The sequence below is a fragment of the Delphinapterus leucas genome, chromosome 3 (assembly GCF_059928025.1).
Source record: "Delphinapterus leucas isolate spDelLeu-1000000601 "Yukka" chromosome 3, BTC_Dleu_Yukka2, whole genome shotgun sequence".
NCBI lineage: Eukaryota > Metazoa > Chordata > Mammalia > Artiodactyla > Monodontidae > Delphinapterus > Delphinapterus leucas.
This window is the reverse complement of record NC_143131.1, coordinates 143232298-143260292: the sequence shown is the minus strand read 5'-3', so window position 1 is coordinate 143260292 and position 27995 is coordinate 143232298. Positions and strand designations below refer to the sequence as shown.

At 48.1% G+C, this 27995-nt stretch overlaps 1 protein-coding gene and 2 pseudogenes across 6 annotated transcripts in view; 1 reads left to right on the top strand and 2 right to left on the bottom strand.

Annotated features, from left to right (window-relative positions):
* WWC1 (WW and C2 domain containing 1) overlaps nt 1–27995 on the bottom strand; it is a 169469-nt gene that overhangs the window by 134961 nt on the left and 6513 nt on the right. The gene's annotated exons all lie outside the window — the stretch shown is intronic.
* On the bottom strand, nt 40–27562 carry LOC149749721 (mitochondrial import receptor subunit TOM7 homolog pseudogene; annotated as a pseudogene).
* LOC111185499 (ubiquitin-conjugating enzyme E2 variant 3 pseudogene) lies at nt 23514–24515 on the top strand (annotated as a pseudogene).

The following is a 27995-nucleotide window of genomic DNA, read 5'->3' as shown; positions in this document are numbered from 1 at the left end:
CCCTCCCCTCCCCCTCCCCCCCAGCCCAACCTCCTAAGATTTACAACACAAAAGCAAACATTTACACTGGTTAAGATTTACCAAAAGGAAGTGTGGCCTGGAATGCTTCGTTTGAAGTTCTGTCTCAAAAGAAGAAGGAGCCCTTTTTTGAAACATATAAAATAAGAGATCTCAAAGCCTCCCCGGTGGTGTCCGACAGGTACTCGGCATAACCAGGCCTTCTCAGTTTTTCCACTTGGGCCTTGACGTCAGCACACGATAAGTCCTAAGCAGAACTCAGAACTATGGCTCTGTCCACTCCAGGGTAAATGGAGTTATCAATCAGTAATGCAATCAAGTGGCTTCCTGGAAACTCTAGGGTAGAACTTTCTTCCTGAGATATTACCAAGGGGGAAGGAAGAAAAGGGCACCCCACAAAGGGGGAGCCAAGAGGCAAGGCCAACTTCGCAGGCGGGAAAGAGCCTGAGGTCCACCTACTCTCTCCAGACAAAGCTGATGTTCCCAGTGAGGCACATCTAGTTTACTGGAGGTGGGAGAGAGGTGAGGGCACAGCCAGCCCAGGGTGGATGCTGGCTGAGCAGGTGGGATAAGTACCAAACGCCACGGCAAACAGAGTCACCAGAAACTGAGGTCACGCAGATACTCTGGGGGAAAAGGAAGTGAGGAAATTCCCCGTTACCTACCCCACGATTGCTGGTGTAGGCCAATGGAAATGCTCTGACAAGAAAAGTAAGGAGGCTGTACTTGTTTGACCTTTGTATTCAATCAGAACCTTCTATTCCTTTGGTGAGAGCACCTAAGGTGCCGTCAACCAAGAATCTTGACCATGTGGGGCAAGTCCCAGGCGCTGGTAGTACACACCACCGAGCAAAGGAAGAGCTGATAAAGCAAGAACTCACCAGGAAACGGCCGCATTAGTAACCCGACTCTGTCCTAGGCACCTGCTGGCAGCTTTGCCTGACTGCTCACTTAGTCCTCAACACTGCCCAGTGAGGAAAGGGTTCTCATCCACGCCTTGCAGAGAGATGAAAGCGCTGAGGCCGGCCAACCTGGCCAAGGCTGCAGATGATGCTCAAAAGCCCACGCTCTTTGCACTGTGCTACAGGGCTCCAACTGGAAGACGTGTATTAAAAGCAGCCTGCATGATACGCCAGAACCACTGGGCCTGGACTCTTAAATTGTGGGAGGCCCAGCTCAGCTTTTTTTAGCTGGGTGACCTTGGGCAAGTCCCTCACCACCCCATGGGCATTTCTGATTTCTCCTCTGTCCTCGGCTGCAGCACTTCAGCAAGCTGCACATTGGAGGAAGGAGTCTGCATCCACCCACTTGCTCCAACTTCCTCATCCATCCAGCTGAGCATTCAGAATTGTACCAGCATGAATGCAACCAATTTTGGTAAGGCTTTTTCCTCGTTCCTGGGTCCCCTATAAAGGGAGAAGCGTGTTCCTCCCATCATGAGCTTATATTCCCTTTATATGTCCTTCTAGAGTTGGAAAAGCAGCCAACTTAATGCTCCCCTCTGCTACTTTACACTCAGGCTTTCACTAAGTGGACATCTACCAACACTGGCCTTTCATGGTTCTTCAGTCAAACTCAGTCCCCACAGGGCTTCCCTGGTGGCGCAGTGGTTGAGAGTCCGCCTGCCGATGCGACACGGGTTCGAGCCCCGGTCCGGGAAGATCCCACATGCCGCGGAGCGGCTGGGCCCGTGAGCCATGGCCGCTGAGCCTGCGCGTCCGGAGCCTGTGCTCCGCAACGGGAGAGGCCACAACAGTGAGAGGCCCGCGTATGGCAAAAAAACAAACAAACAAACAAAAAAACTCAGTCCCCACAAAACTTCATCTTTCCTTGGCGAGAGAGCACATCCAGAGCCCCTGAGCATTTATTCTTGCTGCCTCCAGCTTTCCAGGATCTCATAAAGCCACCCGTCTTGTTCAGAGGAACAGCCTGGCTCTGAATCTTGGTTCTGAATTTGATCCGAGGGCCAAAATTACAAACTCATTTCTTAGCAGTTCTAAAGCTCAATTTCTCAGCTTGTCAACTGGGGATGAAACGATTGACCTCACAAGGTTATCACTGAAGAGCTAATGAGACCCCAGGTAAAAGTCTTTTCATCATAAACATTACAGCACTTCTTATGTGCTGGGCCCTTTAACACACTATTTCAATGAGTCAGTATCAGACATGCACGTCGGAAACAAATACAAAAATACAGGCCCCAGGGTGAACAAATGGGCCAATCAATAAATGAGGGAAATGGAGGGAAGGAAAGGGAAGGAGCCTAGAAGGCCAGTGGGGCCCTGAGTCATGCTAAGAAGTTTCGGGGTTTTCTATGGGCCTTGGAGAACCATGAGAAGTTTCTGAGAAGGGGAGCAATTTGCTCTGGAAGGCCCTGTGGAAGAAAATTCCAGAAGTAGTTGCAACATGAGTTGCTGGAAAATTATCTTGGAGTCTGGCCACCCTGTTACAATAGCCGAAGCAAGAAATGACATCTTAACTGTGACGACGGGGGCCACGAAGGGCAAAGGACTGGCGGAAGAGTGGGATGGACTTTAAAGCCCCCAACTACCGAAAGGTTTCGACAGCTCTGTCCCATCAAATACGCAGATCTGCAGGGATAAACTCTCCCAGGTGCTTATTTTCTAGGTCTCCTGTGTGAAATAAGGCTGCCCGTGTCCTGAACCACTAACTTCTATCCCCGCCTTTACCTCATTACCTTAACACAAAGCAAAATTAAACAACAAAAAAATCACTGCTGTCCGCTCGTGTTCAGAGCAGCATTATTCACAAGAGACAAAAGGTGGAAGCAACCCCAGCGTCCATCAACAGATGAATGGATAAGAAACATGTGGTGGGCTTCCCTGGTGACGCAGTGGTTAAGAATCCGCCTGCCAACGCAGGGGACACGGGTTCGAGCCCTGGTCCGGGAAGATCCCACGTACATGCCGTGGAGCAACTAAGCCCGTGCGCCACAACTACTGAGCCTGTGCTCTAGAGCCCATGAGCCACAACTACTGAGCCTGCGTGCCACAACTACTGAAGCCCGTGTGCCTAGAGCCCGTGCCCTGCAACAAGAGAAGCCACAACAATGAGAAGCCTGCGCACCGCAACGTAGAGTAGCCCCCACTTGCCGCAACTAGAGAAAGTCCACGCGCAGCAACGAAGACTGAACACAGACCCAAAAAAAAAAAAAAAAAGTGGTGTGTACATACAGTGGAATATTACTCAGCCTTAAAAAAGGAAATTCTGACACATGCTATAGCGTGGATGGACCTGGAGGACATTATGCTGAGTGAAACAGCCAGTCCCCAAAACACAAATACCACATGATTCCACTTACATGGAATACACAGTGTAGTCAAATTCATACAGACAGAAAGTCAAATGGTGGTTGCCGGGGCTAGAATAAGGAGCTAGTTCTTCAATGAGTAGAGTCAGTTTTGCAAGATGGAGAGAATTCTGGAGATGGATGGTAAGGTGATGATGGCTGCATGACAACGTGAAGGTATTTAGTGCCACTGAACTGTACACTGAAAAATGCTTAAGATTGTAAATTTTATGTTATGTGTATCTTGCCACAATTTTTTTAACAGTTTGAAAGGGAGAAAGAAAGGAAAAGAAAGGAGAGGGAAAGAAGATGGAAGGGAAGGGAAGGGAAGGAAAGGGGAAAGAAATCATTGCTGGACTGTCAGCAAATGGGACTGAAAATAATGCAATTCTTTGTCATCCAGGCACACCCTTATCTGGAAACCACCTCCTTTTCCCCTTCCAGGCAACATTTCATTACGGCTTAAAAATTCCCCTAACCCCTTCCCCTGCCCCACCTGGGGCTGACTCAGCCCCTTTCAGTATCTGAACGGCAGGAGCCAGCCTGAAGGTAGTAGACGCTGCCACCTTATCCTGTGTCCTGGGACACCTGGAGTTCCCCAGGATCGACCCTGACCCCATCCATCACTCTAGGACCCCAGTCCTCTCCAACCTCAGGTGCACGGGCCCTAGTCCTAGCTGGCATCCCACATGAGGTTGGCAGGCTCCAGAAAACCCTTTAGGGCAAGAGGAGGTGGAGCAGCCTGTGGGAACTCTCTGCAAGGGCCCCTGTAGGAGAGCCCAGGGCCTGCCTTCTCAGAGGCACAGGAAGGACACAAATGCGGAGCACAGAGCGAGGCAGCGGAGTCAGCTTTCTTCTCCCCCTACTGCTGTCCTCCTCACTGACTCAGGGGAGACGGGCCAGGAATGAGGAAATGTCTCCATCAGCCCTTCCCCTTGCGAAGAGAGGATCCAGTCACTTACTTATTCATGTATTTTGAACTCAACTATTACGTGTGTACACATTTAGGGTTATTATGGTTTTTTTGATGAATTGGCCAATTATTATAAACGCTCTCTGTATCTGCTAATTCTCTTGTTTTTGGTATACTCTATGTGTGGTCATTACAGCCATTCCAGTTTTCTTTTGATTAGTATCTGTATGCTATACCTTTCCCATCCTTTGACTTTTTTTTTGTTAATATTGTTAAAAACATTTATTTTAGTACAGTCTACCGTAAATAAGTCAGTAGAGGTTCCACTCTGCCACAGACACATCTGAGAAGAGCCTGTGTCATCCAACTGGTGAACATCTAAACGATGTCCCATCTCTTATCCCAGCCAGAGTGCACACCTTCCATGTTGTTCCTCTGCATTGACTGCTTCCAAAACCAGATGAGCAAATAGTCCTTTATCCCCAAAGTAAGCTCAAAACAGTTGGTTCAGTCATTCCAGGATCTGCAACCCTCTTCAATCCCAGGTAAGTCACGAGAGGAATAAAGCCCCAGCGGATGGCAAACTGGCCTCCCTTGAAAAGCTGCTGCAGCCTCCGCTTGGCCTCTTTGCTCAGCTTTACCATGGTGATGGCCCAGGTGACACACTTAAGACCCCCCTCCTTTTACCTTTAACCTACCTGTGTATTTACATCAAAGTGAATCTACTGTAGGCAACCTGTACACTGGAGTTTTGTTTTTTTCCCCCAACCTGACAGTATCTGCCTTTTAATTGGCGTGTTTAGTCTGTTTTTGTTTTTTTGTTTTTGCGGTACGCGGGCCTCTCACTGTTGTGGCCTCTCCCGTTGCGGAGCACAGGCTCCGGACGCGCAGGCTCAGCGGCCATGGCTCACGGGCCCAGCCGCTCCACAGCGTGTGGGATCTTCCCAGACCGAGGCACGAACCCGTGTCCCCTGCATCGGCAGGGGCAGGCGGACTCTCAACCACTGCGCCACCAGGGAAGCCCTAGTCTGTTTACTTTTAATGAATTATTAATGTAGCTAGATTGAAGTCTACTAATTTACTAGTTGTTTTCTGTTTGTCTCATCCGTTTCTTGATTCTCTTTTCCTCCTTTCAAAAAATTTCAATAAAAATAACACTATCATCATGTTTGCTTTAAACAGTCAATTATCTTTTAAAGAAATTAAGAAAAAAATTTTAAGTCTTTTATATTTCTGGTGCTCTTAATTTCTCATGTAGATCCACATTTCCATCTGATGGCATTTTCTTTCCCCCCAAAGAATTTCTTTTGACATTTCTTATTGTGTAAGTCTGCTGCTGAGCATTTCTCTCGGCCTTTATAACCGAAAATAAAGCTTTTGACTTTACCCTCATTTTTTTAAGGATACTTTTGTTGATATAGAATTGCAGACTGTTTTTTCTGCCTTTCAGCACCTTAGAGATATTATTCAATTATTTTTTGGCTTGCATCGTTTCTGATAAGTTAGCAATGGTTCTTATTGTTCTACATGCAGCATGTCTTTATCCTCTGGGAGATTTTAAGATTTTCCTCTTTCTCTTTGGTTTTTAGCAAGGTGACTATGATGTATTTACGTGTGACTTTCCACATGATTATCGTGCTTAGGGTTTGTTGAGCTTCTTGGATCTGTGGGTCAATATTTTTCACCAACTTTGGAACTTTTCAGCCATTACCTCTTCAAATATATTTTCTTTCTCGTTCTCTCTCTCTCTCCTTTCCTTTTGGGAATCCAAAAATACCTTTGTTAGATTGATTAACAACATCCCACAGATCACTGAGCTTCTGACCATCTTTTTCCAACTTTTTTTTTTTTCTGTGCTTCAGTCTGGATAGTTTCTACTGCTCTGACTTCACGTTCAATGATCTTTCTTCCTGCAGCATCTGAACTACTGTTAGATCCATCTAGGCAAGTTTTCGTTTCAGATACTGTAGTTTTCATCTAGAATTTTTATTTGGTTCCATTTCCCTACTGATTTCTTTTCCTTAAAAATCCTTAAACATATCTATAATAAATATTAGTTCATTTTCTGCTAATTCCAACATCTCTGCCATCCTTGGGTCTGCTTCTACTGTATTTCTTCCTAAGTCTAGTACCTTTTCTATCGTATGCTAGATACTCTGAACCCTAAGCTGTCAAGAATCTGGATTTTTATGTTCCTTCTTTAAAGAATGTTAAGTTTTGTTCTCATGGGCAGTTCATTATTGGCACATCAGCTTAATTCTCCTGAGGCTCTTTAAGGTTGGTTGAGCCATGACGTGAGTTTAATGATGGAAGTCACATGCTAAGAATGGTGGACCAGAAAAGCACAAGGAACCTGGGTCCCTTGAGCCATCACCCTGGCCCTAACTGGCCTGACTCTTGATTTTTTTTTTTTTTAATGTGCTAAAGAAGTTTTACCTTGAAGTTAAGCCATTGTTATTTTTGACTTGGACAACCAGCTGCTAAACACTATTTCTGTTATAATTCCTGAGCATCTACTAAGTAGCAGGCCCTGTGCTAGGTGTTGGGGATAAAGCAATTTATCGGTTAGATGTGGTTCCTGGCATTTTACAGCTTAGAACCTCGAGCAGGAGATGGCAAATTATGGTCCATAGGCTGAACTCTCTCACTGCTTGTTTCATTGGGACAAAGCCATGCCTATTTGTATACATATTATCTATGGCTGCTTTCATGCTATAGAGTTAAATAGTTAAGACAGAGAGGGTACGGTCCACTAGTCCTTTACAGAAAAAAGTTCCTGGTCCCTGTTTAAGTCAGCAATCCTCACTCAAATTTTTGGTCTTGGGACACCTTCACACTCTTAAAACCTGAGGACCCCAAGAGCTGGTGTTCATGTGGGTGGTTTTTTTTTTTTTTTTGGTTGCACTGAGTCTTCACTGATGCACGTGGGCTTTCTCTAGTTGTGGCACGTGGGCCCTAGAGCGCGCATGCTTCCGTAATTGTGGCGCACGGGCTTTGTTGCTCCACGGCATGTGGGATTTTCCCAGACCAGGGATCGAACCCGTGTCCCCTGCATTGGCAGGCGGATTCTTAACCACTGCGCCACCAGGGAAGTCCACATGTGGGTTTTGTTGATCAACATTTATCATATTAGAAATGAAAACAGAAAATTTAAAAATATTAATTCCTTTGAAAATAAAAATAATAAACCAATCACATGTTAACATAAATCACATCCTTATAATTAATTATATTTTCCAAGCCCTCCCCCACAAATTAGTGAGAAGAGTGGCATTATTTTACACTTTTGCAAATCTCTTTAATGAATGGCTTAAAAGAAGACCGCTGAGTCCTAAGAGCTGCTTTTGCATCAGTCTGTTGCAAAACTGCATGTCACATAGCTTCTGGGAAACTCTACAGTCCTCTCATGATAGGTAGAAGGTTAAAAAGGCAGATAATTTCTTAGTATTATTATGAAGTTTGAGCTTGCAGACCTTCTGAGAGAATCTCAGGGGCCTCCAGGGAACACACTTTGAGAATGGCTAGTCTAGAAGAGTCCTTGGCTGACATTAAACAGAAGAAAACATGAGGTCTTAACTAATAACCATTGAACAACTGATTTAAAGAGAAAGAATATTGCTCTGTGAGGGAATATAAACACTGCACCTGGCCCCATTCCAGGAGCAGGGCAATGATCCCTCGAGGAACTGATGTTAAAAGCTGGGCCCTCGGGGCTTCCCTGGTGGCGCAGTGGTTGGGAGTCCGCCTGCCGATGCAGGGGACGCGGGTTCGTGCCCCGGTCCGGGAAGATCCCACATGCCGCAGAGCGGCTGGGCCCGTGAGCCATGGCTGCTGAGGCTGCACGTCTGGAGCCTGTGCTCCGCAACGGGAGAGGCCACAACAGTGAGAGGCCCGCGTACAGAAAAAAAAAAAAAAAAGCTGGGCCCTGAGAAGGAGTTAACCAGGTAAAGGCAGGCGAGGGGGAAGCCTCCTTCCCCGTTCTGCCACTGCTTCCTTCAGTATGTTTGCTAAGGAAACCGGGTTAGTCTTTAGAGAAGGATCAGAGATTAGGATTAACTTTCCCATGACTCCTTCCCTTGGGCAGAGTGACCAAGTCAGAGATTTGCCCTGGGAAGGACCCAGGGTCCTTCTGACACTCCTGGAATTTCCCCTGGAATTAGGGACAGGGGAACCCCAATCTCTCTCACAGGAGGCTAATAACCTACAGAGATGGGGCACAATAGGGAGGCCCAAATGCTGAGATGCAGAGGATATAGGCCTGAGGACAGTTCTCCAGGCTGTCAGGATGCAGGGTCCCATGGTGACACATGCAGCAACACAAACCCTTAGCTAACTGCCTTACTCCAAGGCAATTAGTAGCCATTTCTCATCCAGATGGTTATTTGCTCTAATAGTTATTGGTTGAAGGAACCAGAGAAACTTCCTTTGCACTAGATTCCCAGTCCCATTTCCTGGCTGCCAGCTCTACACAAACTCACTCTCGAAACCAGATGCTGCCGAGTTTCAGGATGGATTTCAGAGGCTGCCACTGCTCATTTTTTCTTTCTTTTTTAATAAATTTATTTATTTATTTATTTATTTATTTGTGGCTGTGTTGGGTCTTCATTGCTGCGTGCGGGCTTTCTCTAGTTGCGGCGAGCGGGGGATACTCTTCGTTGCGGTGCGCGGGCTTCTCATTGCGGTGGCTTCTCTTGTTGCGGAGCACGGGCTCTAGGCGCGCGGGCTTCAGTTGTTGTGCCACTGCTCTTTTTCCTCCTGACGTGCCCAACCTGGGGGTGTGAAAACCTACTGGGTTCAAGCCACCATCTCACCTCAAATTCCCCAGGCTGTTACCCCACTTGAAAAAGACTAGGCAGAGAGGAAAACCATCCCTGGAGGATGGAAGGCAGCAGATTCTACTCTGAGAGTAATGAAGCCCAGCACTCATCAAACACATATAGCAAGTCTCACACTTTCCATGAGATTTATCTGCATTAGATCATTGAATCCTCCCAGTAGCCCTATGAGGCAGTTTACTTATTACCCCATTTTACAGGTGAGAAGTCGAAGCACAGAGAGATCTTGCAACTGACCCACAGCTACAGTCAGCAAGAAGGCAGCATGGCTTCTCAGATTCAGCACCTTGAACCTTACATTTTACTGCCTTTAGCTTTGAAATGACAGGAGAAGTTTGTTTTTTTAAAAGTATCTGTGTAGATGCTCAACATCACTAATCATCAGGGAAGTGAAAATAAAAAACCACGAGATACCATGTCACAGCCATTAGGATGGCTACTATGAAAAAAAAACAAAAACAGACAATATTAAGTGTGTTGGTGAAGGTGCGGAGACACTGGAACCCTTGTGCGCTGCTGGTGGGAATGGCAAAGGGTGCAGCCACTGTGGAAAACGGCGTAGCAGTCCCTCAAAAAATTAAAAATAGAACTACCATATGATCCAGCAATTCCACTTCTGGGAGCGTACACAAAGGATGTAAAGGCAGGGGCACGAACAGATAGTATTACACCCATGTTTACAGTGGCATTATTCACGATAACCAAAAGGTGAAAGTGTGTCCGTGAATAAATGAATGGATAAACAAAACATAGTGTAAACATACAACAGAATAGTACTCAGCCTGAAAAAGGAAGGAAATCCTGACACATGCTGCAGAGTAGATGGACCTGGAGGACATTATGCTGAGTGAAACAAGCCGGTCACAAAAGGACAAATCCTGTATGACTCCACTCACATGAGGTACCTAGAACAGTGAAATTCGTACAGGAATAAAGTAGAGAGTGGTGGTTGCCGGGAGCTGGGGGAGGGGAAATGGGCAGTGAGTGTTTAACCCGGATAGAGTCTACGTTTTGCAAGATGAAAAGAGTTCTGGAGACGGATGGTGGGGATGGCTGCACAGCAATGGGAATGTACTTAATGCCTCTGAACTGTACACTTAAAAATGGTTAAAATGAGGGCTTCCCTGGTGGCGCAGTGGTTGAGGGTCCGCCTGTCGATGCAGGGGACGCGGGTTCGTGCCCCGGTCTGGGAGGATCCCACGTGCCGCGGAGTGGCTAGGCCCGTGAGCCATGGCCGCTGAGCCTGCGCGTCCGGAGCCTGTGCTCCGCAACGGGAGAGGCCACAACAGGGAGAGGCCCGCGTACGGCAAAAAAAAAAAAAAAAAAAAAATTGGGGCTGACTACATTTCTGAACTTCTGGATCTGAGAGAACACATTGAGTGCTGTGGCCTTTCCTTGGTCCACATGCCAAGCTAAAGAGGTGATTAGCAGGCTTAAACTACTGATTGCTAATCAGAAAGTTAAAAAAAAAAATCATTCTTTGTCAAAGAGAACAGGAACAAGGGGCCAATAAGCCCAGGGGTTATACAGTAAAAGCTGGATTAGGCAGCGTAACCAGGCCCTTCCACCTTTTCATCGCTGCATTCTTGCCTGTGAACGTGTTCTCCCAAAGCCTGGATTTTCATGACGTCATCGGGCTATTGCATTGCACTGATAACACATCATTCAACTTGGTGTGGCCCCTCACAAAGGCGGGCAGCATCCCTGAATGCAAACGAGGACATTCTGGATCATGAACAATTAGATCTAAACTGTTCTCGTACACTTGCCTCTCCCTCCCCACACAATCCTGCTTCTCTCTCTCCAGTGAGCGAGGGTACCAGGAAGACGGGAGAATAGGACTCTTTCTGAAAAGGCCTCTGTGCTCACCTTTCCAAATAGCTGTGGATCCTAGGAGGGCAGGAGGCAAAGAAGGAAATAGGAGAGGAGGTCCCAGGCGGGGAGGGGGGGGGGTGCCTGGGTTCAGTGCCTGGGAACTGACAGGGAACACGTGCCCCGTGGGTCATCACAACCTGCCTGCCGGCCCCCCAACCACAGGGCCACATCTCTCATCCTCACCGCCCGACAGAGCAGGGTCTGTGGGATCTGGCTGCCTGCAGACTCTAGGAAGGAGGCAGGATTCCAGCCACGACTCCCTGGAGAGCTCGAGAGCTTAACTAATTCTCTAATCAGGACACGTGGACAAAACGCTCTGAGAAATGGTGGAGAAATGGTTAGCGATGTTATATCAACAAGCACCAATGACCTCTAGGAGACAACGACTCGGCACTGACAAGCACCCGGGGCCATGGAGTCACAGAGCCCGCGGTAAAATCCAAGCCGCTTGCCAACTTGCTGTGTGACCTTGATAAATTCTCTAGCCTCTCTGGGCCTCAGCTGTCTCCTCTCGAAGGCACTGTCTCCTCTCGAAGGCACAAGCGAAATGGTAAATGCATGTAAAATTCCTCAGTAAGTGACAGCTGTCACAACCTCCAGCTTGGGGGAGGGGGTGCTGCAGCACTGAACAAGATTTTTGAACGTTACCATTTTCTGAATGTGAAATTTTGACCAAATGATAACACCGTACTGTCTTCCTCCTGGAAGGGAAGGAGGAAGGGTAATTTGGGGAGATGGGAAGAGAAAGAGGGTGGATTCAGAAATGACATCCTTATGAAAAAAATCACGAAAGAAACTCAGTAATGACCTTAAAACCTTATAATCCCTGACGCCCTCATGGAATTTCAGCAAATGTCTGAAGGATTCTGACAGATCCCACATTTAACACTGGCTGCTCCCTTCTCACCAGCTCAATGCGAGAAGCATTTATTTGCTGAGGGCCTACTGTGCACGGAGCCCTCAGCTGCTCTGCCCTGCCACCTATACTTCAGCCAATCCTCTTTCTCTTCCAAGAACCCTGGAAGGTTCCGACCCTACTTCGGACTGAGAGCAGGTGCCCTCACTCTGACTTCATGCGTTAAGAGGTCAGCCTGTCTCTGGGGCTGAGGTCCCCTGTGGTCACAGCAGTCTGGGCTGACCCTAGAGTCTCAAGCAGGCCAGGCCTTCCCAAAGTCACCTTGTCCCACGACCCCACGTATACACAGATAAGCAAGCAAGATCAGAGGAGGCACCCTGGACTGGTAAAGCAGGTTTCGGGGTGCTCAAGCTGTTAAGATTAAGGAAATACATTTTGTTTTTCAGAGCGAGGTGATGGGCAGCATTCTTCAGCTCACAGGCACCTGGCTCTCCCTTCACCAACACGATTAAGGCAGCCTGTCCGGGGCTTCTCCTATTTTTGCCTGATTTCTGCTGGGTCAACGTTTACCAGTTTGGCAAATGGCAATTCGGAGCCTCACACAGAAAACAGTGGCAGCAGTCTCTGAGAAACGCTGGGGGAAAGGACTCTTGGGAGTTTCATGGTCCGATAGCTCTATTCTTTGACTCCTCCTGCCTTGACAAGGGGAGGGGGGTGTTGAACATTCTAGAGGCCCTGAGTTTGGCGTCAGGCTTGGGGCTGGCAAACCATCCTTGAGCCTTTTTTACTGCTGGAGTTTTTCCAAAATGTAGATAGAGAGCTAGGCTTCCACTGGGGACGCCTCAGCCCCAAACAGGTGGGCTGTGCCCCAGGCCAGCCAGAGCCCTGGGCTCTCCCTGGGCCCGATACTTGCCCTCTGGCTCCAAAACTTGACCTAGGAGTTCAGAATGACCGAGAGAAGGATTGGAAGGTGGCAGCTTCCTACCGGGAAGCATCTACTTTTCACCCTCTACTCTGCGGCTTCACCGTTACCTCTCAGCTGCCTTCGCTCATATTCATTTATTAGTTCAAATTAGGCACAAAACTTTATGCTGGGCCTGGGGAGGCTCGGCAGGATGCGTTACCATTCAGTGGAGAACACAGACAGGAAAAAGAAATGACGACGATGTGGCAAAGCCGTGTTAGAAGGGTGCACAGAGGGCCCCCTACATGAGCTGGGACGAAGACAGCTAGGCAGGCTCCTGGGAAGAGGTGGCCCTTTAAGTGGGTGTAGCAGCACAGGGAGGGAGTACCAGCAGGCAGGGCAAGGATCCGGTTTGTGCAAAGGAAAGAAAGTACCTTGTGGGTAGGGGGAGGATAGGTTTTTCAGTTTTATTAAGGGGTATTAGAATCGGCTGGGTGGCAGGTTAACAATGCAGATTCTGGGAAGCCCCACTGAGATTCTGATTCAGTAGTTTTCAGGTAGGGCCCCAGGAATCTGTGTTTTACAAGCTCCATGGGGGAGTAAGGCAGGAGGTTGGCCGATCACACTCTGAGAAACCCTGCCTTGAAGGAGTGGGGGAAAGAAAAAAGCCATTTGTGGCTTTGATGGGATATTGATTTTCCTGGAATGTTCCCAAAGGGACTTTGGACGGCTCACTAATGACTCGTTCTTCTGTCATTTTACATAGACACACATACAACATCCAGCAAACTGGAAATGAACGCAGGGAGGGTGTCGGGAGCCTTGCTCACACAGTCGGGCTGTCACCCTGTTCCCGGGATGACGGTGGGTGTTATCTGGGGAATGTGTCGGGGCAAGGTCCACGCTTATGCGGTTAAGGTGAACCGGGGCCAGGGAGCAGTGATGGGAAAGCCCTCTGGCATCCAGCCACACCTCCCCACCGCCCTCATGCCAGGAAGGCAAGGCGGTCCACAGGGCCTCCTACAGACTTTCCCTCCGGCCTGCAGCTGGCTGCCTGCCCCTCCCGCCCCCGGTCCCCCACCAGGAGCCTGCCCTCTCCTGCCCCAGTGCCGCCCCACTCAGGCTGCCCCTGGCTGGGTCCAGGGTTGCGCATGGGGGTCCTGGCTCAGCCGGTCCCAGCCTTGGCCACGGGCACTGTTTCTGCTAGCCCCCTCATGGCAGTACTTCTGCCCTGTTCTAAGCTAGTTCCAGGGAGCCTGCCATTTATTTTGCTGGCTCAAGCCTCTGCCTGGGAAGCTTACTGGGGACCCCAGACCTCCTTGTCTTGCTCTTGCCACTGTTCTCTAAGGGCTGGAATTCCGCCTCTGTGATCTCTGCCAGGTGCCCGCGGGTCACCTCCTCATTCTGTGTTGCAGTTGAGAGACACTGCCCCTGCCACCAAGGGTTCCCATCTTCTGACTGCCCCGTGCACCCTGGAGACCACGTCCTGCCACCGTGGTGGACTTCTACACAGCCTGCCTCCACTCTGACCTCTGGCATCTGACCCCACTGGTGGGCATGCTGCAGGCTCAGGACCCTGTCTTTTCTCAGCAGGTGTGACCCCCCCCCCTTTCAACTGAGCCCTCTCCCACTCCCATCCCCGATCCGGCTTCAATCCCTTATTCCATGTGGGGCTGTGGGAACAGGCTGAGAAGCTCCTTCCCCTCGGCAGTGTTTATACCTGGTTGTAAGAATCCACTGCTTTCCGATATTATCTGATATCTGTATTGGAGCTAGTTAGAGGCACAGTCAGCTACAGAACAAAAAAACAAAACAGTGCTACGCAGACATAAGTAGTGTTGAATGGCCAGGGCTACTCAAACATTAACCTGCAAGGACCACTGGGGATCTTGTTAAAATGCAATTTCTGACTCAGTGGGTCTGAGGTGGAGCCTGAGATTCTGCATTTCTAACCAGTTCCCAGGCGATGCTGGTGTGCTGGTCCACAGGCCCCACTTCCAGCAGTGAGAGTCAGGGTCACGGAAATGCATGGGAGCTTGCCACAGGGGATGAGGCCAAAAGCAGGGCTCAGAATCGAGCATGTGCTCAGCGAGAGTAAGCACCAGGTCCCCTAACTGCCAGACATTCAGAACAGTTGACTCTGGAAGTTCAGAGAAAGAACGACCTAGGGATGCCCGCTGCCCACGGCCTCTCGTGAGAGGAGAGCTGCCGTGGTTCGTACGTGACCCCTGAGTCCTGTTGTGATTTCTTGTACCAGGAGAATCCAGTTTAAGGCCAGCTCTGTCATCTTTCCAAATCAGCATCTCTCACAAGAATTTGAACCGGGGACACCGGGTTAGCTGTGGCTGCTGAGGCGAAGAGTTACGAGGCCGGCTGGGGTTGTGAAGGTCATATGGGCCACCTGCAAACTAATGCTGTGATGATGTCATGACTGTCGGCATTCTTAAGTACTTATTCTGAGTATTGCTCTCGGCTATGTGTCCTAAATAAGAGAATCCACGCTATAATTCTCACAGTAACCCCTCAAAGTGAATGGCGGTCTAACAGCGTGAGCTCTGGAGCCAGAGAGCCTGAGTTTGAATCTTGGCTTTGCCACTTTCTGGCTGTGTGACCTTGGGCAAATTACTTAGCCTCTCTGTGCCTCCACTTCCTCATCTATAAATGAGGATAGTAACAGTACCTCCCTCAGAAAGTTAGTGTGACAGTTAATTGAGCTAATATAAAACACTTAGAGCAGGGCTTGGCACCCAATAAAATCTTGGCTATTATTATTCTTCGTCTTATTTGTATAGAGTGAGGAAACTGAGGCTCACAGAGATTAAGTAGCTTGCCCAGGGTCACACAGCAAGTTCAAGGCAGAACTAATTCATAACATGGTTTACGAACGTATGAACAAATTTCAGATTTGTTGTAGTCTGTCTGTAGGTTTCAGAGGTAGCAGAAACCATGACATGAGCGGGCCGACAGCAGGGAACAGAGGGACGTACGTGGAGACCGCTGTTCTTCACGGCCTCCAGCTGCAGCTCCTGCCATCCCGGTAGTGGGGGCCGCTATGCCCATCCTTAGATTCCTATGAAATCTCTGACCTCACAGCAGCCTCTCTTTTCTAGAGCCATGTCATGTGGGCCTCTGTTGCTTTTGACCAGAACAGGCCTGGCTTAAAGTAGATACCCTCCAGCCAGAGTGGCGCGGGAGATGACAGATGAGGGAAGGCCTCGTGGAGCAAGTGGTACCCAACGTGGCCAGTGAGGGAGGCGGGGCTTCAACGTACACAGATGGGCAAAGATGTTGGTTTGAGACCCGGACTGGATTCAGTTTTAGATTTGTGGTAGTTTGCAGTGCTCGCCTGGACAGAGAAGTGATGTCCAGCCGGAAACTGGAAATAAGTACCTGAGGTTTCAGTGCAGAGCAGGTGGTCGAAGGCCTGGCGACACAGGCCGCCACTAGGGAGGAGACTGCACAACGCCTTACTCTCCTGGATAAGAATGACTGCCAGGAAAGGAGGAGAGCTGGCAATACGGTTAGACACTACAGGGAGGTCAAGGAAGATGCCGCCACAGGTCTCCTGGTGACACTCCTGGAACTTTGCTCAGAGAATGGGGGTGGGAGGAGGAGGATGGAGGGTATGGCGGGAATGGGGGGGTGTGGGGCGGTGGGTATGGAACCCCTCTGTGTCCCTCAGAGAAAGGAGCATGGGGTAGGACTGAAGGCTTACTCTTGGGGAGAGAGCACCTGAGCACACTCTAGAAACCCATGGATGCCTGAAGAAAGGAAGAGATGTTTCTGAGGTGAGGACCAATAAATAAGTAGGCCAGGTTGTGGAAGAGGCTGAAGGGATTCTAGTCCTGGTCGAGTCTCTAGAATGATTTGCACTTTGAAACAAGTCTATTCCTTGATCAGTACTTCTCAAACCTAGGACGGTATCAAAATCACTCAGTTGTTCTTTTTACAAAGGAGTCTGGGTTTCACATAATCCAGAAATTCTGATTATGTTGACCAGAGCCAGGCCTTGGAATCTGCATTTGAGTAACTCTCTTAGGAAATTCAGATGCATGTGGTTGACCAATCATGCTGCCTTGGGGGAAGAACAGAGCTCCTTGGCCAAAGTTAAGAAAAAAACACTGCTGGGACTTCCCTGTTGGCACAGTGGTTAAGAATCCGCCTACCAATGCAGGAAACACGGGTTTGAGCCCTGGTCCGGGAAGATCCCACATGCTGCGGAGCAACTAAGCTCGTGCGCCACAACTACTGAGCCTGCGCGCCTACAGCCTGTGCTCTGCAACAAGAGAAGCCACCGCAATGAGAAGCCCGCGCACCACAACGAAGAGTAGTCCCCGCTCGCCGCAACTAGAGAAAGCCCGGGTGCGCAGCAACGAAGACCCAATGCAGCCAAAAATAAATAAATAAATTTATTTTTTAAAAAAAGAAAGAAAAAGCACTGCTTCCCAGTGTTCATAGCAGCGCTATTTACAATTGCCAAGGTATGGCAACCTAAGTATCCATCAACAGAGGAATGGATAAAGAAAATATGGTCTACATGTACAGTGGAATACTACTTGGCGATAAAAGAATGACATTTTGCCATTTGCAGCAACATGGATGGACTTGGAGGGCATTATGCTAAGTGAAGTATGTCAGACAGAGAAAGACAAATGCTGTATGATATCACTTATATGTGGAATCAAAAAAATACATCAAACCAGGGAATAAAACAGAAAGAAACAGACTCAACAGACATAGAGAACAAACTACAGGTTACCAGTGGGGAGAGGGAAGGGGAAAGGCACAATATAGGGGTAGGGGATAAAAAAAAAGGGGGGGTTATCATGAGATTGTATGAAATCACGTGTGTGAAACTTTTGAAAATTGTGAAGCACTACAGAAGTTAAAGAATCTTTCATTCAAAAAAAAAAAAAGCGAAAAAAAAGAAAATACACTTGTTGCCACTACAGTGAGTGCCAGGATCTCCTGACTTGAATTAAGAAAACCTGGTTGAAGAGGTAGAGCAGTGATCACTATAGATGGATCCCAGTTAAAGGTAAAAGCAAACAGTATTTCTGACTACAGAACTTTTAAATTCCATAGCTGGATCTTTGGTGTCATTTACAAGACCTATTATTTTCTAATACAGCATCCTCTTTATTTTCCTAATCCGTAAGTCTTTTGTTCATGTTCTTACTATGTGTCCGTAAGCTCTATGAGGAATGATGTCTGTCTTTGGTCACTGCTGAACCCTCTTCTTAGCACAGTTCCCACCAGGAACCAAACACACAAAGGTAATGGCATTCTTTGTTTTCGATTCTACCCAACACGCAACAGAAGTGGAAGGTAATTTGTGCACGGCTAGAGCCACTTCAGATCTGAGATGACCCAATTGACTTCTAGTGAACCCAAACAAACGTCCTGAAGGATGTGCCACTGGGCAAGCAAGAATGCTGCCGTCCAAGCCCACATGCCATTCAGACACCAAAGCGTCCGAAGGGAATTTAATTCCTGCTAAGTCTTTCATGCCAAAGTAACAAGAGATGGGGCTACCTTGAGCACAAGAGTCTATAAGGAGGGTGAAACAAAGATGCTCATCACCACCAGGACAGGGGAATGTGTTCTAGGAAAGTGATCCTTGGAGGAATTTTGAAAAACTGACTGTACTCAGAAAAAGAGCTCACTCACCGTGCTCACTGAGAGAGGGACATCTCCGAAAATAGGAGCAGAGCAAACAGAAAGGTCTAGCTATCCAGACAGACCCTGAGCAACTGAGCGAAGTTGCTACTCAAGGAATCACAGTAGTGAAAGGAGCTATGGTCTGAATCACCAGAACAAATTCAGTACTGCTCTCCTTGACAGCCTAGCCTGGCCTGGCCTTCAGGGTGCATTGTGGCGGCAGAGAAAGTGGCATCCCAGTTCTGCCACTTATTAGCTGTGCCATCACTGGCAAGTTCTCAACTGCCTGAGCCTCAGTTTCCCCAGCAGCAGAATGGAGATGGTAATGGTTCTCACCTCGCACGGCTGCTAGGAGAATTAAATTGGAAAATGCACTCAAAGCCCTCAGCTCAGATCTTTGCACTGTCTAGAGTCTCAGCAAGCGTTGGCTATGATGAGTTCTTATCCACCGGCCACGATCTACATGGTGACAACATCTGCATTCCCCGCTCCCTTGGAGTCTCGAGGACTCAGACGTGTGCACGAAATCCAGACCAAGATCTGCTGGGGACAGACAGCAGCTGCCCACCCCCCAGGCCTACAACTCCAAAGTAGCTTAGACCAATTTATCTCAAAGCATTTACTCCTGCAATGCGAGTTGAAAGATTTTCACATGAAGGCAAAGATGAGCCCAAATCAATTTGATACTTAACACATCAGGAAAGAAATAGCAAGACGGATCTAGAAGAGGGGAAATCACCAAACTGCAAGGTGCCTGACATCCCTGAAATATCTCCTTCTCCCGCCCCATAGCTATGTTCTAATACTTCCTGAGTCATCTTCAGTCTTCCATGTGGAACTGTGTAACTCTTAAATTCTAAAGTGCTTTACAAGGTACTTTAGCATAATCTCATTCAAACTCTCCAAGCATTTTGAGGAAGGGATGTATTTACCTACACTCGTGGTTCTCCAATGTGGCTGTATTCCAGAGTCAACTGGGGGAGATTCTAGAAATCCCATGCCCAGGCCATACCCCAGACCAATGAAACCAGATTCTCTGGGAGTGGGGCGGGCATGGGTATTTTTAGCACTCCCCCTCTTCTGAGTCCGATGTGCAACTGGACTTGAGAATCACTGACTGATCCTATTGTCCCGGAGATCCAGACACAGACTCCTATACTCCATTGTGGAAAGGAGACCAAGGGTCATTAGTGCCCCGTCATAGAGCAATGAAGACTAGGGCTCAGGAAGGCCAAGGGACTTGCTGCTATGAGGAAGGGCCACAAACAGAATCCAAAACTCCCAACTGGGGAGCAGCCATTTCCTGGCTTGGTGCAGTCCTACTGTGTGCCAGCCACTGAGCTGCCTATTAACAAGAATGGAGAGGATGCGGGTAGTCACGCTGTCCTACTAACAGCATAAGGTGTCATGGAGCCCAGACGAGGGAGATGGGGAAGGCCTTTTTATTTGTGAGCTGAATCTTTTGTGAGCTGAATCTTGATGCAAAGACGTTAAGTGATGGTGAGGCCTGGTGAAGGAAGTGCAGAGGTCCCGCTTGGATAATAAGGGTTTGGGGATTGATCATAAAATGTTCTCAAGCCAGTGAAGACCATTTCAACGGGCCGCATCGATCTGTGCTTGGAAGGCTCTTCAAACCTGGCCAGTTTTTGCCTGCGACCACTCACAGAATACCTTACGTCATTCTAGCTGCAAACATTTGGCCAGTAGTTCCCAGACTTGAAGGGGCAGCAGAGTCACCTGGGATGCTCCTTAAAAGACATCTCTCAAGGCTCCACCCCCCAGAGTGTCTGATTAGTAGGTCTGAGGTGGGACAGGAGAGTCAGCAGGTCTAACAACTTCCCAGGTGAAGCTGATGTCCTGGTTTGGGACCACATTTTGAGAACCACTCAGGCCTGGTGACCAGTTAGGAGGCTGAAGAAACACCCAGGGTCCTCCACCTGCAGCCAGCAAATATTTGTTTTATATCAGCAGTGGAAATAAACCACTCAGGCTGGTTTGAAATTTTTTGAGCTATTAAGATACCGCTCAGTAGTCCCATCTAGCAAAAGTCTTTGTTGTCTGGGAAGATATGTATCTGCTTAAGTACGATCCATTTTTCCAGAGAAATGAGAAGAAAGAGGTTTATGTCCAAAAAAATTCTGGTGCTCAAAATATATGAACTGAGCAGAAACTACAGAACTATAGATGAAGCTATCAAGGAGGCCTTAATCTCTGTCGTTAGAACTGTCCAGACAGTGGAACTTAAATATAATGAGAGACCTCGTATTTCATTGTGGCTTACAAGGTAGCTTCTAATTTATTCCCATTTTGCCAGTGAAGAAACTGAGGCTCAGAAGGCTTTAAGTAGCTTAAAGAAGGTCAGAGAACCAGCCAGTGACAAGGTTGAGGATGCACAATCCAAGTCATGGTCAAGGGGAACAAGGCCTCCCTAGAGGGCTGTTGTGAGGATTCTGAGAGGAGAGCCTTGCCTCTTCGCCACACCTCATCTGCACTTCCTAGACTCGAAGTAAGACTGGGTTAGGGGTGAAGGAGCCCAGCACCCCTTCCTCTGAAGAGCGGACTCGGCACAGGTCTCCTGGCTCAGCATCAGGGAGAAACAGGGAAGACCCGTGCCCTCTGTTCCTCTCGGTGACCATGGATACATAACTCCACACATTCTAATGTAAAGAGAAGTTCCTTCTGGCTTCTGGGATCTGCTCAGACCTCCTGCTTCCCCATCCTTTATTTTACAATGCGGGAGCAAACCCGACTGGATTTTGCCACCAGTCAGGCTCTGGGTCAGCAAAAGAACTAGAACAAAATTGCTCATAGTGATCATGGCGAGGCAGTTAAACAGTGCTTGCTCCTAAAGTCACTTCCTGTAGCTTGCTTAGCATAAGAGGGAGGGCCAAGTTGCCTCACCTGCCTTCTTCAGTTCCCTGTCTGTAAAACAGCGATGAGAGGGCTCCCCCCAACTCCCCTACCCCACCCTAACCCCCAATCCTCCCAGGTTATTGCGAGGATTCAATAAATCAACTGTTAGCGGTCTGCAAAGCAACAGGGCACAAAGCAGCAGCAGCATGCGCTGGAAACGCCAACTTCCGAGCCCCACGGCAGCCCTACTGACACAGACTGGGTGTGTGGGTGGGAGTGAGGGAGTGGGACCCAGCTTAACAAATCCTCCAGGTGATTCTGATGCTTCCCCAAGCTTGAGAATCACTGCTCTAGAATGTAAGCTCCATGAGGACAGGATTTTTGATGGCTTAATCACTGCCAAATCCCCAGTGCCGGAACAATGTCTGGCATATTACAGACACTCTATTCGTTTACAGGCAGTCAATAAATATTTCTAAGTTGAGTCCAGATGAAACAGGAGAGGAAACAAACCAAGGTTCAGAGAGCCTGGCATTTCTATTTGCACAGTTTGATGACTGTCTCTCACTAATTTGTAGTAAATGTTATGAGTTGGAGACTGTCTTATGTCGCCCTTGCATTCCCAGCACTTAGCCCGGTGCCCAGCTCATCCTCACAGGCTCTGGGTAACACCCAAGGGAAGGCGCAAAGGTCTCTCAGATCCAAAGCCCAAGTTCACACAGCAACTACCAACAGGTGTCCTCCAGCTTCCTAAGATGGGTCAAAGAATTCTAGCAAATACCAAGCCCCCAGTCAGAATGTAATTTATCTGTTTAACTGTTTGCCCATCTCCCTGGCCCGAGGGTACACCCCATTATAGCAGGGACTTTGCTCTCATCCTTGGTTAGGGCAACGGAGCCTGAAGCCCAGTAGGCACTCAATAAATACCTGCTGAATGAATGGCCAACCCCTGGCTGGGTGGGACACGATAAACACCAATGCCCTTCTGCACCACCTCCATGCTAAAATCAGCAGGTTCTCAAACAGCTCTCCAACAGGGCACAGGGAAGCACAAGTGAAGGGCCAGGATATCAGAGCAGTCACCAATGAATTCCAGAGACCTCCAGTTCCCACAGCAGCCGTTTTCACTCAGCCATGACCACTGCAACTCATTATCCCTGCTTCACACACTGCCCTGGTGCCAGCTCCCTGGCAAGAGTCACTTTACTTCAGAAATTCCAAACGAGGGCTTGCCTCTGATAAGACTAGGGGGAAAAGAATTTATTGGTTTATTTACACAATGAGTGCCCCAAGGTGGTTTGCAAACTCTGATGTCAAGGCGGCTCAGGTGAGCCCTGCTTCAGCAGGAAAAAACTTGAGTTGGCAAGGAAGGGACAATGGTTCTCGTTTCTCTACCAAGGGAGAGAAGGGTAAACTAGCATAACTAGTCACAGCTCCCATCTGAAAGCCTGGTGTGTACCAGGCACTGGGTAAGACCCACCATGTCTGAGGTCCTTTCATCTCCCCACAACCCTCTGGGGTAGGTAGGTCCTACACTTACCCGTGTTTTACACAGTAGAGAAGGAACTTGTTCAAGGTGACTTACTATATGTAAATGACAGAGACGGGACTTGGTGTCCTCTGGAGATCGTTAGGAAGGCCTTACCTATTGCAGGGAACAGTGTGGTATGTCAAACCAAAGTTCGGCTGGAACCACACAAACATTTTCCTCCACAGTGAGCAAGGTATATATGCTGATAGATGTGTTGTTTATTTCTCTGTAGTTACAAAGGTCCCTTTTCCTTTGCTCCCTTCCCCTCTTCCCTTCCTCTCTCCAAATTCACTGAAAAAGACTGCAGTGGTGCAAAGAGTAAGGCTTTGAAATCAGAAGGACCTAGATTCAGATTCCAACTCGGCCCCTTTCTACCTCTATGAACTTGAGTTTGTCACTTGGCGGTTCTTTTTTTTTTTTTTTTTTTTGCGGTACGTGGGCCTCTCACTGTTGTGGCCTCTCCCGTTGCGGAGCACAGGCTCCGGATGCGCAGGCTCAGCGGCCATGGCTCACGGGCCCAGCCGCTCTGCGGCATGTGGGATCTTCCCGGACCGGGGCACGAACCCGTGTCCCTGCATCGGCAGGCGGACTCTCAACCACTGCGCCACCAGGGAAGCCCCACTTGGCGGTTCTTAACCTCAGTTTTCTCATCTGCAAAATGCCACAAAAATACCATGAGCCACAAACTGTGTTTGGCCCACGCGAGCTACTGGCTAAAGATGACTAAATATAACTATTAGCATCGTGATCACCAGAGGCCAGTTATGGTTGTCGCTGTTAGTGATACAAATGCACGTGTAAGAAATTCCTGGACTAGAACCCGACTCGTGGTCCTGGCTGGAGATGGAGCTCAACAGTGAGGGTGTGAGGCGACTGCTTGGCAAGTACAAGTTCAGGGATCTAACTGTGGAAGAACTGAAGACTGTAAATATGTTTTTCCCACATTTCAGATATTCCGTGGATACCTATGTTTTCAAAGATAGTTCCCAGAAAAACCTGCTGAATTTCACTGGCACTATTCCTGTGATGTATCAGGCCTAAATCTGTCATTGTTGGATGAATTAAAGAAATGATTGCCAAGTTTCAAGAAGAACTTCCCCTGTATTCTCTGCCATCATCTGATGTGGCGCAGCAGGCAGACTTGCTAGCCTATGTTGCAAAAATCACTGAAGGTGTCTCAGATATAAATTCAAAGAACTGGGCAAACCGTGAGAATAAAACAGTCAATAAAATTACCGCGGTTGGCGGTGGAGAACTGGGAATTGCCTGCACATTAGCAATTTCAGCAACGGTGGTGATCTGCACAGTCAACTCTCTGGGTAGTTCTCAGTCCTACCTCGACGTGGTACAGAGAAATGTGGATATGTTCAGAGCCTTTGTTGCAGCTCTGGGACATTATCGTCCACACGGCATCCTGCTCGTTGCATCTCAACCAGTGGAAATCATGACCTATGTGACGCGGAAACTGAGTGCATTTCCTGCAAATCGAGTGATTGGAATTGGTTGCAATGTGGATTCACAGAGATTACAATGTATTATTACAAATGTTTTGAAGGCACAGACTTCAGCGAGGGAAGTATGGGTTATTGGTGAGCAGGGAGAAGACGAAACCTCATCTTCTGCCATTCTGACAAGCATTTTATGCTAGTGAGATGATCAACTTGCAGCTTCCCAAAGGGTTCATGCACTCTCATGCCGCCTTGCCTTTGCACCTGATGCTTCCTTTCCCAGAACATTCATTAATTTGGCTAAGTCCTGCTTACCCTTCAAGACTGGGCTTGAGGGCTTCCCTGGTGGCACAGTGGTTAAGAATCTGCCTGCCAGTGCAGGGGACACGGGTTCGAGCCCTGGTCCTGGAAGATCCCGCATGCCGCGGAGCAGCTAAGTCCGTGCGCCACAACTACTGAGCCTGCGCTCTAGAGCCCGTGAGCCACAGCTACTGAGCCCGCGTGCCGCAACTACTGAAGCCCGCGTGCCTAGAGCCCGTGCTCCGCAACAAGAAAAGACACCGCAGTGAGAAGCCGGTGCACTGCAACAAAGAGTAAGTAGCCCCTGCTCCCCGCAACTAGAGAAAGCCCGCGCATAACAACGGAGACCCAGTGCAGCCAAAAATAAACAAATAAAAATAAATAAATAAATTTATCAAAAAAAAAAAAAAAAAGACTGGGCTTGAGTGCCACCTCTCCCAGGAAGCCTTCCCTAATTCTCCAGGTTAAGTAAGTTCATGCCTCTATTATAACCACTATCACACTGTGTTATAATTGCATATTTACTTGTCTCTTCACCCCGACAGACTGTAAACTCCTTGAGCTTAGAACGGCCTCAGTAAATACGTTTTGAAATTAATGAATGATCCTGATACCACCTTGTTGTATCCAAAGGTCATTCATACAATGCCCCACCAAATTAGTCAGTAGAACATGTGCTTTGGAGCTGCTATTTTTAGCTGTGATATTGAAATCATATGTAAACTGCAGATAACTCCTTCAGAATGGTGTTTTAGAAACCCAAGGGCTGGACCTCAAAACAGAGTGTTAGGTCATCTGCTTTGGGCATCAATCTTACCTATAGGATAGGTGTTATATGTAATGGAAAAAAGAGATCACGTGGTCATTTTTTATTAAAATTTTTGGGGTCAGGGGATTACTGTTTTTAAGGAGTAGAACCAGAAAGATTAGGATTGATTAGATGCATTATTTGAAAGGGATTCTTAAACTAGGATAAATATACATTTAGGAAGTGTGAAGGGTTGGGCAGTAAATGAACAAAAAAAATGAAATAATTCAGTCCATCTAAACTTAACTGAAAATCCTAATGACTGTGTCAGAAGCAAATCTGAACACGGTGAAGCTTTCTCCCTCTCTCCAAACATTGTTTTCTCGTGGCTCTTATAAGTCCAAACTCAGAGGAAAGATAAAACGTGATTATGTGTGTAATATACAATGGCAGTAATACTCATAATTAAATTCCAGACTTCGTTGTGTCTTTTGTCTTTTCTTATACCTACCTTGCCCTTTTTATTTATCTTTCCAAGGTCTGTGAATGCTGTGTTTCATTTAGCAGACATTTCTCTGCAATTTTCTCTATATCGTGAATATACTAATAATGTGCCAAAATTTTGTTTTACAAAATGATTCATGTATAGCCCTTCCATTCAAGTGAAACATTTTTTAAAACCCCTTAATTCGTCCACATGTATTTATATTTTTCATGGAACAGTTTTTGGGTTTGCTTCTTTTTTCACTTAACCTAAAAACTTTTAAAACTTTAGAAATTCCTGGACTACACAACGCCATGCTCAGAGAGCCCTAACTATCCAAGAAAAGCCACGACAGATGCAGGATTGGAAGGCTGTCCCAGGGTCATCTCATCCTAGCAGACACCTGATGCCTGGATCTTGATACTTCATCATCCTTCCAAGTCAGGTATCAGTCAGTGGATCCTAAGGGCATCCCAGAGACAAATCAAACAAGTAACCGCCACTGGGCGGGGAGGAAGCCAGCATGGGGACAGTCTGGCTGCCACCAAACCAGGCCCGGCAACAGCAGGCAGCCGGCTGGGGAAGGTCAGCAGCTGCCGTTGGCCTGGTGTCCTGGCTGCCAGAGTGATGAATGGAGCAGGGGAAGAAAAAAGCCAACAAAGGTGTCCCTAATCTTGATGCGGCTTCATGTTTTTTTTCTTTTTCTTCTGGCCGACCATTGAACGAGAACTTAAGCCTCGGTCCTTTTTCTTTGGCAGACATTTGAAACTGAAAGATCCCATTTCTCTCCAATGGTGAGATGTCATGGGTAGAAGCATTGAAGAGGCAATGGGGGTGGAGGTAACCCACTGCACTTGTCCTTTTCTTCCCTCCTCCCTGCTCTCTCTACTCCACACACTCCCTCTCCCCTGTCTAGCATCTTTACGGAATGTTCTGCGTTCCCCCCACACAACAACAGTGAACGCCCCCCTTTATTTTGGCAGAAGCTTGTCTGCTCAGGAGCTGGAGGCTTAATGGCCCGCTGGTGAAGGTTAAATAACAAAACGCCACTGTATCCAGTTTCTGAGTGTTCTCTTCTTTTATCTCACTCTGAAACAGGGATTCAGGGCAGCCGAGAAGCTTGTCAGTAGCAGTAACTAGAGCCTCTACCTGTTCCACCTAAAGGTGTGTGGCCCACTGGCCCGTCCGTGCTGGGAGAGGCACGGCATGCATTTTTCACCCAGACTCAGCCCCGATCCAGCCCTCAGCCCTGTCCAAGTGGAAGTACTAGGAGATGCTACCCAGGCCATTTCTCCAAGAGGAGTGGGTTTCTCTTATCCAGGGCCCCTCGCTGAGCCAGGGGCAGATCCCCATAGCCTGGAGGCAGACGTGGCTGGAGACACTCGGCACAGACAGCTGACTGCAGTGAAGTTGGCACCCCCTGCAAATGCTGCCAAAACCCGACTGAGGCTTCCTGCATCCAGAGAGTTCTGCAGCAGCATGCCGGCCACGTTCCAACTCCCACTTATTCTAGCCTCGTCTCTCCTTATGTGCACCTGAGCTTGGCGTTCCAACCTTCCCAGTAACCAAGGCAACCTGATTCGCTTCTCTTCAAAAGGGCAGTGTTGCACAGCTCCCAGGGATCCCAGGGGAGTGGGGAATCAGGTCAGTTTGGCGAGGCCAAAAGCGGGAGGGGTGGTGACAGGGAGGCGCTGCCTTGGCTACTAAGTCCCTGGCCTTTGGGAGCATTTACCCGAGAGACTCGTGAACGACTTTGAACTCTCTCTCTCCACACACCGCATCCTTCAGAGTTTCTCTGCCTCCTTCTCTGTTCTTTCCCTCCCTCCCTCCCAGAGCTCTGGTTAGCTGGCTGCTCCCAGAAGGTAGACTTTGTGCCCGATAGTCTCCTAGGCTGCCATGTGGATCTCATTGGCTTCTCTGATTAAGCCTCCTTGGCAAAACATCTTTCCCGGAGATCCACAGCAGGCTCGCCTCAATTTAGGAGTAAATGGTAACTTTCCAGCCCAGCTTGTCAACAGGGCATCTGGAGCCCTGAAATGGCAATAGCTAATTCGAGTGTGGATTCAGGAGCTCAACCAGCTGGGCCCCAATCCTGGGTGCATCACCTACTGGTGGTGACCTTGAGCAAATATAAATTCTTAACCTTTCTAAATTGCTGTTTCCTTATCTGAGGATGGAGAAAATAACAGTACTTACCTTATATGGTTGGCAAAAGGATTAAATGAGATCATAATATAAAACACTTGGTGCACAGCACAG